Source organism: Leguminivora glycinivorella, chromosome 13 (genome assembly GCF_023078275.1).
Source record: "Leguminivora glycinivorella isolate SPB_JAAS2020 chromosome 13, LegGlyc_1.1, whole genome shotgun sequence".
NCBI lineage: Eukaryota > Metazoa > Arthropoda > Insecta > Lepidoptera > Tortricidae > Leguminivora > Leguminivora glycinivorella.
The window spans coordinates 16,095,832-16,106,688 of NC_062983.1; positions in this window are offsets into that span (position 1 = coordinate 16,095,832).

The following is a 10,857-nucleotide window of genomic DNA, read 5'->3' on the forward strand; positions in this document are numbered from 1 at the left end:
ATCTTCAGACATTTAGGTATGAAACAATAATTATAATATCAACTTTACATCATCTTAAAATATTTTGTTACAAAAAAATGAGTTAATTGTTATTTTTACATCTTAAGTGACTATGACTAGTGTAATATATTTTTCCATAATATTATTTTTAATGCAGAATATTTTACTATCTGAACGTTGATAAGTATACGTCAAGGTGACATCTAGTGTTGTACATAACCGGTGATAACCGGTACTAAACGCTTAACAAATTAAACGCAAAACCAATAAAGTCAATTATAATAAATAATGACAGTGAAATTATTTATCAAATAACTTAATAGTTATGAAGATAAATATTGCCAGATTTAATTATAATAATAGTTCTTTTAATTACAAATAGCTACAAATATTCGATATTTAGCAAATACCAACACAACCGTTACTGAACGAAAAAGAAAGAAACTGAAAAAAAAATGGCGGGAATGTCAAATGCACGTCAAATGCATTAAATTAATAATTTAACAATCATGGAGAATAGACGTATACGTTATCATTATTACATTTACAATATCAAAATTTGTTAAATTGGAAATATAATATTTTATAAATCCTATAAAAAATGTCCAGCTGATAAGATCTACGTACGGTACTGCTATGCTGTTGGAACCATCGACCTCGCCAGTTAAATAAGCAAAGTAAGACCGTGAATAAAACGTAGGTATTTGTGTATCGTAAGTTGAATGCTCAGTTAAATAGTGGGATCCTTTTAATTTACCGAAGATTTTTTTGTCGAATTTCATTTCCCAAACGAATTTTGCCAACTACACGTTTGTCAACTCAATCTTTCCCATAATAACATTTGACAACGTTAAAATCCTTCAAATGATAATTTCCCAAACTGTTGTAATGCAACTTTTATAACCCCAACTGTTAATTTCGCAAATGTTTCACTTTGACTAGAAAAGTTTGCTCAACTTTACTTTCGTCAAATTAATTACTGGACAAAATTCTTTAGTCAAATAATTTGTTAAGTAAAAAAATTTTTCCTTAAAAACACACTATGCAAAACCACTTTTTGACAAGTGTTTTAACATGATTGTTTTCATTTACCGAATTTCATTTCCCAAACAGATTTTAACAACTACTTACACGTTTGCTTCCCACAAACACTTTTGACGAAAATACCATAATTATGACGAGTCAAATAATCTTTAAAAACCTAAACATAGCCTAAAAACCTAAAAGTAGGTTTAGGTTAGGTTAGAACTGCGACCCCCACACAAAATGTTGCTAAAAAAGTAGGTTTAGGTTAGGTTGGAACTGCGACCCCCACACAAAATGTTGCTAAAAAAGTAGGTTTAGGTTAGGTTGGAACTGCGACCCCCACACAAAATGTTGCTAAGAAAGTAGGTTTAGGTTAGGTTGGAACTGCGACCCCCACACAAAATGTTGCTAAAAAAGTAGGTTTAGGTTAGGTTGGAACTGCGACCCCCACACAAAATGTTGCTAAAAAAGTAGGTTTAGGTTAGGTTGGAACTGCGATCCCCACACAAAATGTTGCTAAGAAAGTAGGTTCAGGTTAGGTTCGAACTGCGACCCCCACACAAAATGTTGCTAAAAAAGTAGGTTTAGGTTAGGTTGGAACTGCGACCCCCACACAAAATGTTGCTAAGAAAGTAGGTTTAGGTTAGGTTGGAACTGCGACCCCCACACAAAATGTTGTTAAAAAAGTAGGTTTAGGTTAGGTTGGAACTGCGACCCCCACACAAAATGTTGCTAAAAAAGTAGGTTTAGGTTAGGTTGGAACTGCGACCCCCACACAAAATGTTGCTAAGAAAGTAGGTTTAGATTAGGTTAGAACTGCGACCCCCACACAAAATGTTGCTAAGAAAGTAGGTTTAGGTTAGGTTGGAACTGCGACCCCCACACAAAATGTTGCTAAAAAAGAAGATTTAGGTTAGGTTAGAACTGCGACCCCCACACAAAACTGTTGCGAAGAAAGTAGGTTTAGGTTAGGTTAGAACTGCGACCCCCACACAAAACTGTTGCTAAGAAAGTAGGTTTAGGTTAGGTTAGAACTGCGACCCCCACGCAAAACTTTGCTAAGAATGTAGGTTTAGGTTAGGTTCGAACTGCGACCCCCACACAAAACTGTTGCTAAGAAAGTAGGTTTAGGTTAGGTTAGAACTGCGACCCCCACGCAAAACTTTGCTAAGAATGTAGGTTTAGGTTAGGTTCGAACTGCGACCCCCACACAAAACTGTTGCTAAATAAAGTAGGTTTAGGTTAGGTTAGAACTGCGACCCCCCACAAAATGTTGCTAAAAAAGTAGGTTTAGGTTAGGTCCGAACTGCGACCCCCACACAAAACTGTAGCGAAGAAAGTAGGTTTAGGTTAGGTTAAAACTGCGACCCCCACACAAAATGTTGCTAAGAAAGTAGGTTTAGGTTAGTTAGAACTGCGACCCCCACACAAAATGTTACTAAAAAAGTAGGTTTATTTCGAATACATTAAGGTGGCTCGCTTTCCATACAAAAAACATCTACCATTTATTTAGTCACCGCACACTACAACTAAATAAAAATATGCGCATACATCTACTATACATTATCCGTCGTCGCGGTAGTGAATGAAATACATTGTTTCATACAGAAATCATGGACAAATCCATGTGAATTTTTTATTAATTTTACGTAAATGTGCGTGCCAAATTTTGTGTACAGACACGGAGCCGTCATATTTCGCGCATTTTTAGTTGACATTGTCATCAGTGACATTTGGCTCTTGACAAGTAATTATTTAAAGATATTGGTTTAGTTAACTCAAGCAGACTCAGAAATAATGACGCATTTTGTCAACAAAGATACATATCGTGTATTTCGACACTGCTAATGTAAATCGAAATGGCGTCTCGGTCAAACGACCGACTATGATGCAGAAGATCGTGGGTTCGAGTCCGAATTTTTTTTTAATCATTTGAACTTTTATGGGTTTATTAAGTATTTTTTATTTTTTTAATGGAATATTTGACTATTACTATATATTGCTTTCCTATTTTTTATTTTCATACAAAATTACAATACAATCCTTTATTATGACTTTCTTGATAAAATAAAATATTACACGTCTGGTATAATACATTATACATAGGTCATAGTGTGGGCATAGTATTAGTAAAGTATTGCATTTACTGAGCTGGTTGACCTATGTTATTGTTGTGTGAATGTTTTTCTTCAACAACTAAATGGTTATATACAAGAATATGGGTAGCTTTTGCACATTGTAATTTTTCCTCAGTCACCCGTTGACCACGAACGCTGTAAAGTGTTTGAAACATCGGGATGAATTTTAAACTCATTATACGCGATTTAATCCGTTTTCATAGTTTTTATTTCATGAGTAACTATCGCGGTAACTGAAGACAATATTAACTAAATGGTTACAAATAATAATTATCATCAATATAATCTGGTCCAGGCAGGCAATTATGGTCGCGCGATAAATGATAAAACATCTGGCCGTCCATGGGCCGTCCCTATAATCGCACTTACTAATAGTGCGACAGGGACGGCCTGATATTTTATCGTCTATCGCGCGACCATGCTACCCGTGCTGTACTAGCTTTTGCCCGCGGCTTCGCTTGCGTTAGAAAGAGACAAAAGTAGCATATGTCACTCTCCATCCCTTCAACTATCTCCACTTAAAAAACATGTCAATCCGTCGCTACGTTTGGCCGTGAAAGACGGACAAACAAACAAACTCACATTATCTTTGATGAAACAACGAATTCTTCCACTTCAGATTATAGAGTAACCAGCTTTTCCCATTTATAATAAATTAGCTTTTGACCGCGGCTTCGCTCGCGTAAGAAAGAGACAAAAAGTAGCCTATGCCAATCTCCATCCCTTCAACTAAATCTCCTTAAATAATCACGTCAATTCGTCGCTCCGGTTTTGCCGTGAAAGACGGACAAACAAACAGACACACACCCTTTCCCATTTGTAATATTAGTATGGATTTGACATTATTATTTATATTTAAATAATTATATATGTATAGCCCAATTTCGTCGGTAACAGCGTGTTATGTAATGGCGTCGTTGGTGAACAGTCGTCTGTCACGCCGTGAAGGTGCGTTCGATTCCCAGGATTCTATAAACTTTTTGTATTTTTTTGGATATAAATTTCGTATTTTTTATTGACCGAGCAAGAATGGAGAGCCGAATGTATCAATTTTATCTTAGAGAACATGTTGATTTTTTTATTGTCATTTTGATTTTCTATTTATTAAGTTGAGACATAAAACACAACTTTTAATACCCTCGCTAAATATAATATTTTATCGAAATTACTCCTTAGATAAAAAAAGTCCACTTGAGTTTTTAAAGCATTACGTTACTCAGTTAACTATTGCATTTTCATTTACTAATTTAAGATTTCAAAAGCGATTTGAATACCCTTGCTCCATCGAAAATAAACAATTAGAAAAAAAAAAAACATTCGAATCGTAGTTTAGAAACTAAAATTTATCTATACTTTTTTGGATTTTTTTTAAATATCAGATTAGGATAATTATGTTAGAAATTCTGAGTTCGACGAACCCAAAAATTATTACCATGTAAGAGAATAGGTTTTTAATCTTTTTTGTGGAAAACGCTCAGTAACTACTGTACGAGTACATACATGTATACATTTATGTATAATAATAAAACAAAAAATAGTGTCTCATAGTGTTGCGTTCCTGCCGGTGAGTAAGGCTGCCAGAGCTCAACGAGGGTGTGGGGTGCTGACGACGGGAGGACTTACGGAACTAATTTGTTCCGTCTATTGTCCTTTGAGTCGTCGCCGTCGTCGGCAACCCAAACCCTCCTTTGAACTTGTACACTCCTTTTTGCTGTGCACACGCAGCAAAGGGGAGTGTACAAGTTTCTAATGGGGCGGCAACGCGCATGCGACACTCTTTGAGTTGCAAGCGTCCATAGGTTACGGTGACCGCTTTCCATCAGGCGGACCGTATGCTTGTTTGCCACCGACGTAGTATAAAAAAAAAAAGAGAAAAGTCCTGGATTCGAACCCAGTACTTCCATGCAGATCATGCGATGGCACGTATTTACCGCAAGGCTATTTAAACAAGCTGTCGCCGCGTGAAATTATCGACTAGAAGGAATACAAAAACACTGTTTGTATGTGTGAGTGGTACTTAAAAATAGTGTAAAATAGTAAATTTATCTACATTAAGGGGATTAACGTTACAATGTGAAGTTGAATGTTTGTTGTAATACGTCAATTTTAATATTAAATGTTCGCGAAGCATAATTGAAAGTATATAAATGCCTGTACGACTCCACAAAAAAAATAAGACTGGTAATTTGCAGATTAACGCCATCTAACGCAGCCTGAGCTTCGGGTAACCTAAGCGAGCCACCTTAAGATTTGGTAATGTAAAAAAATGACAAAGTAAATGTGGTTTATTTATATTTTTGTCAACTACTCGGTTTGAGTAAACAAGGTTTGTTAAAATAAAAAATGCCCAAGAAATGTTTTACCAAATGTTAGATTTGGCTTTTTTTCTGTTGGGGTAATATTGGTTGGCAATTAATCATTTTGATTAATTGAAGTTTGGTAAAATGAACATTGCCAAAGTAAGGAAATGTCTAAATATTTATTTGGATATCATTATTTTGGCAAATATGTATATGTCACACGATAAGTTGGGAAACGATGAGTTGCCTTTTAATTTTTTGGGATACATTGTTTGGTATGTGAAAATTTGGTAAATAACTTTCGGTAATACATTAGTAACCCTTAAATAGTTCGTAGTTCTACTAAGTATCTACAACAATTTTATTAACAGACTTTCGACATTGAGTTCAGAATTCAGATTGACGGTTGACAGTCTTTATTATTTATCTATTCGTCTCAAGCTAGGAACATACTACGCGGACGTCCGTCGTAAATCGACCGCGGACGGGAATCTGGACAATGAAATTACACATAAAGCTAGGAACATACTACGCGGACGTCCGTCGTAAAACGACCGCGACCGCGACCTATCAGTGTGCACGGAACAAAACATAACCAGAGAGCAGATTTCGATCGGACGTGACGTGCGCTCAAGGCACGGACGTCCGTCGAACCGATAGTTTGCACGGATGTGTTGTTCCATTGCCAGATAGGTCGCGGTCGCGGTCGTTTTACGACGGACGTCCGCGTAGTATGTTCCTAGCTTGAAATTACACATAACCGTGCAAACTATCGGTTGACGGACGTGGACGTGGCCTTGAGCGCATGGACGTCCGATCGAAATCTGGCTCGCTGGATGTTTTGTTCCGTGCACACTGATCGGTCGCGGTCGCGGTCGATTTACGACGGACGTCCGCGTAGTATACGGTGAAAAGTGGAAGATCCATGACAGGGACCTTTGTTTATAAATAAAATATATTTTCGTGCAACGCAATTAGTTCCGAAGCTAAAAATATAACCTGAATAATGAGTCTGAAACGCTACAATTAGGTAGTGCACAAAAACTGCTAAGTTGTATTATGCTTACAAGGCTTTGGTTATTCCATATTTCTTGCACGCGCCGTAACTTAAAAAAAAAAAATGAATAATGAACTACACAAGTGGTCAGTAGCCAACGGGGTTCCTACGAGAAAAACAGTAAAACAATATACATAGATATGTATACTAAGATAAACGAAACAAAGGCAAAGCGAAAATGCTTAAATGGAAAGGAGTCCGCCTTTCAATTTGGGAATTTCAGTTAAATATATTTAGTGTTATTACCTAGATTTATCGAAAAAAAAAATGCATTAAGAACAACTCAGTAAAAAGATATTTCGAAAAAATCTTTAAAATCGAGGTTCCGCTCTCAAATGTTTCCTCCTTCAAAACTTATTTAAACGGAACGAAATTTGAGAATCTGAATAACAATGAAATAATCTGTGTCGGACCGTTTAGATTTTTTGATTGACTCTAGCGTCTTTTAAATTAAGAATAGCAAAAAAATCAAAACGGTCCGACACAGATAAAAATAATAATAATCTGTGTTGAAATAGTTATTTGTTATACAAGGGGGCAAAGTTGTATTTTAACGCCGAGTGTGGAATTGAAAAACGAGCAAGTGAAAGGATTCTATAGTTGAACCACGAGCGAAGCGAGTGGTTCGAGAATATAATCCTGAACTTGCGAGTTTTTTAACACACGAGAAGTAAAATACATTTGCACCCGAGTGTAACATAAATCTTTTCCCCTCACTATAGCGAGGAAACTACAACGCAAAAAAATGTGTTTATCACTGCTTCCAGTAGTAGTTCCACAGGTGGTAAATAATCTTAATTACTAGATTCACCTACTTTTATCAATTTTAATGCAGTTAATTTGACTTTATTCAAGGTCAAATTACTTTACCCACTAGTGGATAAAATGCGTTTTTACCCGCAGGTATTAAGGTGGCTCGCCTAGGTTACCCGAAGCTCAGGCTGCGTTAGATGGCGTTAATCTGCAAATTACCGGTCTTATTTTTTTTGTGGAGTCGTACAGGCATTTATATACTTTCAATTATGCTTCGCCTTAATGTAGATAAATTTACTATTTTACACTACTTTTAAGTACCACTCACACATACAAACAGTGTTTTTGTATTCCTTCTAGTCGATAATTTCACGCGGCGACAGCTTGTTTTAATAGCCTTGCGGTAAATACGTGCCATCGCATGATTTGCATGGAAGTACTGGGTTCGAATCCAGGACTTTTTCTCTTTTTTTTTTTAATACTACGTCGGTGGCAAACAAGCATACGGTCCGCCTGATGGAAAGCGGTCACCGTAAGCTATGGACGCCTGCAACTCAAAGAGTGTCGCATGCGCGTTGCCGCCCCATTAGAAACTTGTACACTCCCCTTTGCTGTGTGTGCACAGCAAAAAGAAGTGTACAAGTTCAAAGGAGGGTTTGGGTTGCCGACAACTCAAAGGACAATAGACGGAACAAATTAGTTCCGTAAGTCCTCCCGTCGTCAGTACCCCGCACCCTCGTTGAGCTCTGGCAGCCTTACTCACCGCCAGGAACACAACACTATGAGACACTATTTTTTTGTTTTATTATTATACATAAATGTATATGTACTCGTACAGTAGTTACTGAGCGTTTTCCACAAAAAAGATTAAAAACCTATTCTCTTACATGGTAATAATTTTTGGGTTCGTCGAACTCAGAATTTCTAACATAATTATCCTAATCTGATATTTTAAAAAATTCCAAAAAGTATAGATAAATTTTAGTTTCTAAACTACGATTCGAATGTTTTTTTTTAATTGTTTATTTTCGATGGAGCAAGGGTATTCAAATCGCTTTTGAAATCTGAAATTAGTAAATGAAAATGCAATAGTTAACTGAGTAACGTAATGCTTTAAAAACTCAAGTGGACTTTTTTATCTAAGGAGTAATTTCGAGAAAATATTTTATATTTAGCGAGGGTATTAAAAGTTGTGTTTTATATCTCAACTTAATAAATAGAAAATCAAAATGACAATAAAAAAATCAATATGTTCTCTAAGATAAAATTGATACCTTCGGCTCTCCATTCTTGCTCGGTCAATAAAAAATACGAAATTTATATCCAAAAAAAATACAAAAAGATTATAGAATCCCGGGATTCGAACGCAGTTTCACGGCGTGACAGGCGACTGTTCACCAACGACGCCATTACATAACACGCTGTTACCGACGAAATTAGGCTATGCGTATATGATTATTTAAATATAAATAATAATGTCAAATCCATACTAATATTACAAATAAGAAAGGGTGTGTATCTGTTTGTTTGTCCGTCTTTCACGGCAAAACCGGAGCGACGAATTGACGTGGTTATTTAAGGGGATTTAGTTGAAGGGATGGAGAGTGACATAGGCTACCTTTTGTCTCTTTCTTACGCGAGCGAAGCGCGGTCAAAAGCTAGTTTATTATAAATGGGAAAAGCTGGTTACTCTATAATCTGAAGTGGAAGAATTCGTTGTTTCACCAAAGATAATGTGTATTTGTTTGTTTGTCCGTCTATCACGGCCAAACGGAGCGACGGATTGACATGTTTTTTAAGTGGAGATAGTTGAAGGGATGGAGAGTGACATATGCTACTTTTGTCTCTTTCTAACGCGAGCGAAGCCGCGGGCAAAAGCTAGTACAGCGCGGGTAGCATGGTCGCGCGATAGACGATAAAATATCAGGCCGTCCCTGTCGCACTATTAGTAAGTGCGATTATAGGGACGGCCAGATGTTTTATCATTTATCGCGCGACCATAATTGCCTGCCTGGACCAGATTATATTGATGATAATTATAATTTGTAACCATTTAGTTTATATTGTCTTCAGTTACCGCGATAGTTACTCATGAAATAAAAACTATGAATACGGATTAAATCGTGTATAATGAATTTACAATTCATCCCGACGTTTCAAACACTACAGCGTTCGTGGTCTCCGAGCTCAACGGGTGACTGAGGAAAAATTACAATGTGCAAAAGCTACCCACATACCTACATACAAATTCTTATATATAACTATTTAGTTGTTGAAGAAAAACATTCACACAACAATAACATAGGTCAACTAGCTCAGTAAATGTAAGGAAGTCAGCACATTACTAATACTATGCCCACACTATGACCTATGTACCTGACCTGACGTGTAATATTTTATTTTATCAACAAAGGCATAATAAAGATTGTATTGTATTTTTGTATGAAAATAAAAAATAGGAAAGAAATATAGTAAGAGTCTTTTTTAATAGAATATTTATTATATTAAAAAATATAAAAAAAACTTAATAAATCCAAAAAAAGTTCAAATGATTAAAAAAGACTCCGGAATGGAACTCGAGATCTCCTGCTTCATAGTCAATGCATATGACCGAGACGCCATTTCGATTTACACTAGCAGTGTCGAAATACACGATATGTATCTTTATTGACAAAATGCGTCATTATTTCTGAGTCTGCTTGAGTTAAGTAAACCAATATCTTTAAATAATTACTTGTCAAGAGCCAAGTGTCACTGATGACAATGTCAACTAAAAATGCGCGAAATATGACGGCTCTGTGTCTGTACACAAAATTTGGCACGCACATTTACGTAAAATTAATAAAAAATTCACATGGATTTGTCCATGATTTCTGTATGAAACAATGTATTTCGTTCAATACTGCGACGATGGATAATGTATAGTAGATGTATGCGCATATTTTTATTTAGTTGTAGTGTGCGGTATGGAAAGCGAGCCACCTTAAAGGACAAAACACGTGTTTCCGAGCTAGTGAGGGGAAAAAATCATTGCTCTATCTTCAAGAACCAGGGAGGAAATAGTCGAGAGCGTTTGTATGGAGAATTGACCGGTATCGTATCCTCATAAGGAACTATGATAAGTCCTTTTCGTTACTTACAAGGACAACTGCATTACAAACATTGTTAAAAAATGAATGAACAAAAATGAACAACAAGAGAGAGTAATTTTATTAATTCCGCGTCGGTGGCTTACAAGCGTATCGCCTGCTTAGTGGTAAGCAGTCGCCGTAGGTTATGGGTACTTGCAACTTTAGATAACAGTGTTATATGCGTGGCCGATCCTTTCAACTTTTTATATTTTTGGATTTTCGTACATGACATGAGTTATAATTTTGGAGATGGGCCAATGACCTCTCAAAGTATGTACTAATAAAATACAAATATTAAACAATATAAAAATGGAATAGTTCTTAAGTTAAATTACAAATTGATATAGATCCACGATTTTGCTATAAGTATTTGTGACTTCATGGAACTATACCTAAGGGCGACCACAACCTGTGCGCTTTTTATAACATTATATCAAGCCACTAATCGATTT